The sequence below is a fragment of the Triticum aestivum genome, chromosome 3B (assembly GCF_018294505.1).
Source record: "Triticum aestivum cultivar Chinese Spring chromosome 3B, IWGSC CS RefSeq v2.1, whole genome shotgun sequence".
In the NCBI taxonomy this organism is placed as follows: domain Eukaryota; kingdom Viridiplantae; phylum Streptophyta; class Magnoliopsida; order Poales; family Poaceae; genus Triticum; species Triticum aestivum.
The window spans coordinates 635489118-635499370 of NC_057801.1; positions in this window are offsets into that span (position 1 = coordinate 635489118).

A 10253-nucleotide genomic window follows, 5' to 3' on the forward strand; every position below is an offset into this window, starting at 1 on the left:
AGGCAGCAGCGAACCTCGGCGGCGGCGGCGACAAAGTCCGGCGATGCTCCGGCGGCGGCGGCGGAGTCCGGCGGCGGCTGGCGTCTAGGGTTAGGATTTGGCGCGGGTGTGGGCCGGCGGCGGCTGCGAGCTGGCGGGGCGGGGCGCTGGGCCTGGGGGGCTCGGGGCGGTGCTACTTAAAGGCGCCCCCGGGCGGAGTCCCGCTCGGGCACGGCCCGTATGTCGGTTGCGTTTTTTTTGTTTTTTTTAAATAATTCTGCGCAGAAGAAAAAAATAAAAAGAAATACTAAACGGACTCCAAAAATCCCGAAATAAATTTTCCCCGGCTTCTAAAATCAAGCCGGACAAGATGAACATTTATTTGGGGCCTAATTCAATTTTGAAAAACGCACATTTTTCCTAAATTCAAATAAAAGGCGAAAAACTCCAAAATAAATCTTATTTGATTTTTTTATTAAATCTTCATTATTTCTTTATTTTGGGAAAGTCATTTTATTCCCTCTCTGAATTTTTGGTAGTAGAAATAATTGAAGATAAAATAAATAAAATCAATGATCCTATTTTCAAAATTTGAGAAAAACTCAAATAAGAAAATAACGAAATCCCCAACTCTCTCCGTGGGTCCTTGAGTTGCATAGAATTTCTAGGATCGAGCCAATGATGCAACAAAAATATGATATGCAATGATGATCTATGTATAACATTCCAAATTGAAAATTTGGGATGTTACAAACCTACCCCCCTTAAGATGAATCTCGCCCTCGAGATTCGGGTTGGCTAGCAAATAGGTGAGGGTGGTCCTTGAGCAGATCTTCCTCTCGCTCCCTGGTAGCTTCCTCCTTGGTGTGGTGGCTCCACTAAACTTTGCAAAACTTGATAACCTTACGGCGGGTAACTCGACTGGCATAATCCAGAATTCTAACTGGTTTCTCTTCATAAGTCAAATCATCCTTCAACTGAATTGCTTCCAGTGGCACAGTATCTCTCAGTGGTATATCGGCTATTTCTGCATGACACTTCTTCAACTGTGAAACATGGAACACATCGTGAACTCCTGACAATCCCTCAGGTAATTCCAACTTGTACGCTACTTCTCCCATGCGTTCCAAAACCTTGTATGGCCCCACAAAACGTGGTGCTAACTTTCCTTTAACTCCAAAACGCTTAACTCCTCGAAGTGGAGATACTCGAAGATAAACTCTATCTCCGACTTCGTGTCCTGTCTCCTTGTGTTTCGAATCTGCATAGCTCTTCTGCCTTGACTGAGCTGCCTTGATCCTGTCGCGGGATCAACTTTACTTTCTGTTTAGACTCCTTCAAATCCGGTCCAAACAACTGGTGGTCTCCAACCTCATCCCACAACAACGGGGTTCTGCACCTCCTTCCGTACAAGGCTTCGAAAGGGGCCATCTTCAAACTGGATTGATAACTGTTGTTGTAAGAAAACTTCGCGTATGGTAAGTTGTCATCCCAACTTGATCCATAATCCAAAACACAAGCTCTAAGCATATCCTCCAAAATTTTATTGACTCGCTCGGTCTGTCCATCTGTCTGCGGATGGAAAGCTGTGCTAAACTCCAGCCTGGTTCCCAATGTTTCGTGCAACTGCTTCCAGAACTTTGAGGTGAATTGGGTTCCTCTATCTGATACGATACTCCTCGGAACTCCATGCAAACATACAATCCTTGTCATGTATATCTTAGCCAATTTGGCACCGCTGTAGGTAGTCTTTACTGGGATGAAATGAGCTACCTTCGTCAAACGATCGACTACAACCCAAATCGAGTCATAGCCTGAACGAGTCCTGGGCAATCCTGTGACGAAATCCATGCCTAGTTTGTCCCAATTCCATTCGGGTATAGGCAATGGCTGCAACAATCCTGCTGGCTTTTGATGTTCTGCCTTCACCCTCTCACATACATCACAAACTGCTACATACTTTGCAATATCCTTCTTCATTCCGGTCCACCAGAAAGTTTCCTTCAAATCCAAATACATCTTGGTATTTCCAGGGTGAATCGAATATGGTGAATCATGTGCCTCTTGCAGAATCAACTTCCTGATCTCCGGGTCATTGGGCACATAAACACGGTCCTCAAATCGTAGGGTATCGTACTCCTCCTCACGAAATCCCTTAGCCTTTCCTTCGCTCATTTTCTCCTTTATAGAGGCAACTTCCTTATCTGTCTTTTGAGCTTCTCTGATTTTATCCATCAATGTAGACTGAATCTCCATTGCTGCTACATAGCCTCTCGGAACTATTTCCAAACATAGATCATGAAGATCCTCGGCTAACTCCTTGGGTATTCCTCCCATCATTAGTGTATTGACGTGGCTCTCACGGCTCAACGCGTCTACTACAATGTTAGCCTTCCCGGGGTGATAATGCAATCTCATATCATAATCCTTAATAAGCTCCAACCATCTCCTCTGCCTGAGATTTAACTCTTTCTACGTGAAGATGTACTTCAAACTCTTATGATCCGTGTACACCTCACAATGATTTCCAATGAGAAAATGTCCCCATGTTTTCAGTGCGTGCACTACGGCTGCTAACTCCAAATCATGAGTAGCATAATTCAACTCATGAGGCTTAAGCTGTCGTGAAGCATACGAAACAACTCTTCCCTCCTGCATAAGCACTTCTCCAAGTCCTCGACGTGAAGCGTCGCAATACACTTCATAATCCTTAGTCTGATCTGGCAGAATTAATACTGGTGAGGTAACCAAACATTTCTTCAACTCCTGGAAACTAGCCTCACACTCCTCAGTCCAAATGAACTTAGTATCCTTCTTCAACAACTCTGTCATAGGCTTCGCAATCTTCGAGAAATTTTCAATAAATCTCTGGTAGTATCCTGCGAGTCCAAGGAAACTCCTGATCTCTCCAACTGTTGTTGGTGCTTCCCAGTTTGTCACAGTGACAACTTTAGTGGGGTCTACGGCAATACCTTCTCTGGATATAACATGTCCGAGAAATCCAACTTCCTTCAACCAAAACTCACACTTGCTGAACTTGGCGTATAGCTGATGTTCTCTGAGCTTCTCGAGTACCAAACGCAAGTGTTCCTTATGTTCCTCTTCATTCTTCGAGTAAACCAAAATATCATCAATGAACACTATGACGAACTTATCCAAAAACTCCATAAACACCTTGTTCATCATGTTCATAAAATAGGCTGGGGCGTTAGTCAGACCAAATGACATAACGGTATACTCATACAGCCCATACCTGGTGGTAAAAGCCGTCTTCGGTATATCTTGCTCCCGAATCTTCAACTGATGGTATCCTGATCGCAAATCGATCTTAGAAAACACCTTAGCTCCTTGCAACCGATCAAATAGATCATTGATCATTGGTAGTGGGTACTTGTTCTTGATGGTTACTTCATTCAATCCGCCATAATCGACAACCATTCTTAATGATCCATCCTTCTTCTCCACCAGAAGTACTAGCGATCCCCAAGGCGAAGAACTTGGGAGAATAAAACCTTTATCTAACAATTCCTTAATCTGCTTCTTAATTTCCTCCAAATCTTGGGCTGGCATCCTGTACGGTCTCTTGGATATAGCCCCAGTGCCTGGCAGTAGTTAATTAAGAACTCAATATCTCTATCCGGTGGCATGCCTGGCAACTCTTCTGGAAATACATCGGGGAAATCCCTTACCACTGGTACTTCCTCCTGCACAACTCCTGATAAGGAATTTACATGTGCTCTTCTCGGCTCATGCCGTGATACGTACTTGATTCTTCTTCCTTCTGGTGTCGTAAGCAAAATCGACTTACTGGCGCAATCAATGTTCCCTCCATACATTGACAGCCAATCCATACCAAGAATTACATCCAAACCTTGGGATTCCAATATAATTAAATCCGTTGGGAAAACATGCCTTCCTATACTTAATGGCACCTAAAAGCATCCTTGACTGACCATAAACTCAGCCCCCGGTGAACTTACTAGCATAGGTGTCTTAAGAGTCTTAGTGGGCAGGCTAAACTTATCCACAAATCCCCTTGATATGTATGAATGTGATGCACCAGTATCAAAAAGAACAACTGCAGTAAATGCCTTAACCAAAAACTTACTTGTTACTGCGTCTGGCTGAGCTTCAACCTCCTCCATGGTAACGCGGTTCACTTGCCCCCTGTTGAAAGGGTTCGGCTTCTTTCCTGAGCTTCCATTGCCATTTCCATTTTGGGCTTCTGGGCAATCATTTGCATAATTCCCAGTCTTACGGCACTTATAACAAGTGATATGACTCAGGTCTGCCTTGGATGGTGTTGACGGGTTGGTGCGGCTTTGTCCATTGCTTCCTCCATTCCCGTTTCCATTCTTTGCACCATTATGTTTGTGCGAGCTACCTTCTCCATGAGTATGCTGAAAGTGTCCCCCTGACTTTGGGGTAAAGCATGGCTTCTGCTGAGCTCTAGAATTGTACTTCCCCTGTGCATACTTCCTCTTACGATTGTCAATTTGTTGCTGCTTCCCCTCAATCATAAGAGCACGATCTACTAACTCCTCGTAGTTATTGAAAGTGGCTACCAGCAACTGCATGCTCAGCTCATCATTCAGTCCTTCTAGAAACTTCTCCTGCTTAGCTGCATCCGTAGCAACGTCATCTGGGGCATAACGTGCTAGCTTACTAAAATCATCCACATACTGGCCAACTGTCCGTCCTCCTTGGCGTAAGTTGCAAAACTCACGCTTCTTCATGGTCATATCTCCTGCTGAAACATGGGCAGTACAAAAAGCTTGCTGAAACTGATTCCATGTGACAGTGTCTACAGGGTAAGTGGCTGTAAAATTCTCCCACCATGCTGCTGCGGGTCCATCAAGCTGATGTGCGGTAAACTTCACCTTTTCTCCATCCATGCATCCTGCAGTGGTCAACTCCCTCCCTATCTTACGGAGCCAATCATCTGCTACTATCGGCTCGGTGCTACTAGAAAACACCGGCGGATTCAACCTTAAGAAACGTGCCAGATGGTCAATAGGTGGTGGTGGTGGTGGGTTGTTGTTGTTGTTGCCTTGGTTCTGTACCAATGTTTGAATCAAGGTATTCTTCTGCTGAATCAATTGAGTGATTTCTGGTGGAAAAACAAACTTGGGATCGCGTCTCGGAGGCATCTGAGGGTTTAAAGGGGAGAGTTAAGAATAGAATGAGGTCTAGTGGGATAACACTACCCATATGCACATGAGACAAAACACACAATATCATTCCAATCAATTCAAACAAGGGCATACGACGGTCTAACTATCGTCACAAAAGTGCTTGGACTAAAACTAATTAAATGGTGGAAAATTCTACTACTGTTATGGTGGTCAACTAGAAAAACTGCTCCGATGAAGATTCCATGATATCTGCTCCAGCTTCATCAACATAGTCATCATCACTGTCATCGGGATCCGAGTCAGTGTCGTCGATGATGATATAATTATCTGGGCAAGTAGGTTCATCCTCTTCCTCTCTGGGTGTTGATCCTCCCATGAATACTCCAATCTTCTCCTTAAGGTCACCGTTCTGTCTTACTAGAGCGACGATTTCTTCCATATAGTCTTTACGTGTAGCCTTGAGTTCTGCTTCTAGCTCCTTGATCCTGGTCATAGCCTTCTGTAGTTCCTCCATATCTGCGCACATCTGATTCTCCTGGCGTCGGATGTGTTGGTTTAACTCCTGAATATAAGTTGCGATTGATCTGTCCTTCCTGGTGGTGATCATCTCCCAATGCTCATCTCGGCGCCCACAAATCTGGTAGATAGTATTCTTGAGGTTGTTGTGGTAAACTTCTCCAATTCGTCCCATGGCGATGTGAGCTGCCATGCTTTTTCCTAGGCTCCATGTTGGTACATCAAAGGTAAACTCTATTGGCTCCGTGACTGGTGCAAATGTCCTTCCTGGAATGTAGACTTGAATCCTCCAGCGCTCCTCTTCGGGTAAAGTGGCGTTGAAAGTCCCGGTGAAGCTTGGTACTCCTATGTTCAGGTATCTAGTGGCTTCCTTCAAGTGACATCCAAAAGGTGAATTCTCATCTGGTTGTGCGAACTTGATCCTTGCATCCGCCATCCTAAAGAATAGAAAAGATGAGGAATCAGAAATGAGAAGAAAGAGTAGTGATCTAGGGCTTTAACTTAGTGGCCATGTCCTACAGTCAACCTGGCTCTGATACCACCTTGTAGCGACCAGACCTCAACCAGTCTGATCTCTGTGCTCAGTGTCATCCCTGGATCAGTAATGCTGACACCACACAGTACTTGGAGGATTTATAACAGAGTAGCAATCACACACTTATTACATCGAATGTCTCCAAGGAGAACTTATTAAAATATATATGGCTTAAGCCATCTAAAAACGATAACAGCGGAAGACTTGGAAGATAAGCGAGTCCATCAACTCCAACGGCATCACTGAGTATAGAACCATGACCTAAAAGCACCTTACTCGTCGTCTGAAAAGTCTGCAACATGAAATGTTGCAGCCCAAAAACGGGTCAGCACATGGAATATGCTAGCAATGTAACACATAGAGAATAACAATGGAATAAGCTACACTACATGCAATTTGGCTCGTGTAAAAGCTCTATGGTTACAGTTTTGCATAAAGCCAATTTTTCCCTACTGCAAAGGGATAAATTTATTTAACTATCATGGTGGTTGTTAAACATTGAGAATGGTTGACAGCATTCTCAATCCCAATTAAAAGTACTCATTAAACCCAACAATATTAAATTAGAGTAACATGATGAGATTCACATGATATCAAGGTACTAGATACTCAAAACGTCCATAACCGGGGACACGGCTAATCATGATTAGTTTATACACTCTGTAGAGGTTTGCGCACTTTTCCCCACAAGACTCGATCGCCTCCGTTTGATTCCTCGCACAATATGGTGTTTGAGAAACGGATGACCGAGACATAGTCTTTCGGAAGCACTAGCACCTTACATGTGGGTAGACCGGTACACCTACTTTCCCCTACATCTTCTAGTCTACCCGTAAGAGTTCGCACAACTTAGTCAACTATGCCAGAGCCCATAATGGCTTGTGGCTGCACACAGAAGTTTCTAGCTTGAATAATCTCATGATCCCTTTGAGCCTGGGTGGCGGTCCGAAGAAATACAGGCAAGTCCCGATAGAAACCAGGTGCCTCAATCCACCCAGATGTGTGTTTAAGTTGCCAGCTTAAATAAACCATTAAATAACAATCTCACATCTGTCATGGATACACTCACCCAATCCACGTCTACTAGCATAGCATGACATAATAAGCAAATGTAGAAGTAACTCCCAAGGGTTTGATAATAAAACAGGTAATAGGTACTACCTCAATCTACTTCCCAAAACCCACAATTTAATTAGATCCTAATCATGCAAGTGTTTGAGGATTGATCTAATGCATAAAAACTGGGTAGTAGAAAAGGTATGATCAAAGTGTTACTTGCCTTGCTGATGATCCGCAAAACCTAGAGACTCGAAGTAACAGGCGGCGCACTCCGGGTATTCTATCACAGACAAACAAACAAACAAACATACAATAAATACTCATCTAATGCACTGGTAAAACTCGAATAAAATATCTAACCAGAATGTTCAACTTAAGAACTCCGGTTTGCAAAAAGAACCAAATCAAACAAAGCAACGAAAGTCAAACGGCGAAAGAAAACAACTTCGTTTTACTAATCTGGATCTAAGTCAAATTTTACAGAAGCAAAAACTTGTTTAAGTTGATTATTCAGAAAGAGGGTTTCGAGATGAAACTCCAGCCGCTTGAATCGCCTGATTCCGATAAACGAGCGAAAAGTTATACTAAAACGAAAATCCGATCAGGAATCGCGATCAGAAAAATCGCGGATTAAATCCGAGAAAAAGAAAAACGACGAACAGGCTGACGAACGAACGTTCGTTGACTAAACAGATCTGACGAGTACGTTTGTTAAAATGAACGAACTAGCAAACACTTGCTAATTAACCGAACCGAAAAAAAATAAAACCGATCTAACGAAAAACCGAAAAAAACCGAAGAAAAACCCGCTCGGTTTTTATAAAAAAAACCGGCGACATGCGAATCGAGGCGGCGGCGAACCTCGGCGGCGGCGCCGGTGAAGTCCGGCGATGCTCCGGCGGCGGCGGCGGAGTCCGGCGGCGGCGGCTGGCGGCTAGGGTTAGAATTTGGCGCGGGTGTGGGCCGGCGGCGGCTGCCAGCTGGCGGGGCGGGGCGGCTGGGCCTGGGGGGCTCGGGGCGGTGCTATTTAAAGGCGTTCCCGGGCGCAGTCCCGCTCGGGCACGGCCCGTATGTCGGTTGCGTTTTTTTTGTTTTTTTAATTAATTCCGCGCAGAAGAAAAAAATAAAAAGAAATACTAAACGGACTCCAAAAATCCCGAAATAAATTTTCCCCGGCTTCTAAAATCAAGCCGGACAAGATGAACATTTATTTGGGGCCTAATGCAATTTTGAAAAACGCACATTTTTCCTAAATTCAAATAAAAGGCGAAAAACTCCAAAATAAATCTTATTTGATTTTTTTATTAAATCTTCATTATTTCTTTATTTTGGGAAAGTCATTTTATTCCCTCTCTGAATTTTTGGTAGTAGAAATAATTGAAGATAAAATAAATAAAATCAATGATCCTATTTTCAAAATTTGAGAAAAACTCAAATAAGAAAATAACGAAATCCCCAACTCTCTCCGTGGGTCCTTGAGTTGCATAGAATTTCTAGGATCGAGCCAATGATGCAACAAAAATATGATATGCAATGATGATCTATGTATAACATTCCAAATTGAAAATTTGGGATGTTACAATTAGACTACTTGACCAAATAAAACTTAACCTTTTCCCAATTTTAGTTCTAGGCAGATTTTAGCAACTTAGCACAGGTCAAGAAATCTCAATACAATTCAAGCAAGCATGCAAAGAGTATATGGGCAGCGGAAAGTAACGCATGCCTATTGCAAGAAAGTAAATGGGAGGAGTTTGGAGGGAGAAAACGCAATGTTGACACAGAGATTTTTGGCGTGGTTCCGATAGGTGGTGCTATCGTACATCCACGTTGATGGAGACTTCAACCCACAAAGGGTAACGGTTGCACGAGTCCATGGAGGGCTCCACCCATGAAGGGTCCACGAAGAAGCAACCTTGTCTATCCCACCATGGCCATCGCCCATGAAGGACTTGCCTCACTAGGGTAGATGTTCACAAAGTAGGTGATCTCCTTGCCCTTACAAACTCCTTGGTTCAATTCCATAATCTTGACGGAGGCTCCCAAGTGACACCTAACCAATCTAGGAGACACCACTCTCCAAGATGAAGGATGGTGAAGGCATCGCTGAAATGTACTCTAGGCTTGCTCTCATTATAAATGAGATTGCCGACTTAGGAAGTGAAGAAATGACTGACAAATTCATCATCAAGAAGATCCTAAGAGCATTGGATGGAAAATATGATACCGTGTGCACATTGATCCAAATGATGCCCAATTACAAGAATCTCAAGCCAACGGAAGTCATTGGAAGAATTGTTGCTCATGAGATGTCACTCAAGGACAAGGAGGAGCTCCACAACAAGTCAAGTGGTGCTTACAAAGCCTCATGTGAAGCCCAAACATCATCAAGTGAGAAATAAAACTTCAATGAAGAATTGAGCCTAATGGTGAAGAACTTCAACAAGTTCTACAAAAGTAGGAGCAAAGAGAGAGGCTCCAAGTCAAGATCCTACAATGACAAAAGATCTTCTAGTCGAGAGCGAAATTGCTACAATTGTGGAAGACCCGGACACTACTCCAATGAGTGTACGGCTCCCTACAAAAGAAGAGAAGAATCACCTAAGAGGAAAAGTAGAAGAGAAGAATCACCACCAAGAGAGAGAAGGAGTAGAGATGATTGTTATGAACAAAGAACATCCCGGAGAAGCAAGGATTCGGAAAGGAAGGACAAGTCATCAAGGAGCTACACAAAACAAAGACATCAAGCTCATGTTGGTGACTGGGTATCCGGATCCGACTCTGACAATCACTCCGAGAGAAGCTATCACTCCGACTCCGAACATACTCAATATGAAGGTGTTGCCGGTCTAGCACTTGTGTCAACCAACTCCTACGACATATTTGATTCACCAAATGAGGGACTTGGAAGATGCTTCATGGCTAAAGGCCCAAAGGTAACACACCCCGAGTATGTTGATTTCAATAGTAATGAAGATGACTTGTTAGGTGATGATGATTTACTTGTTGACAACTCTAGTGATGAATAC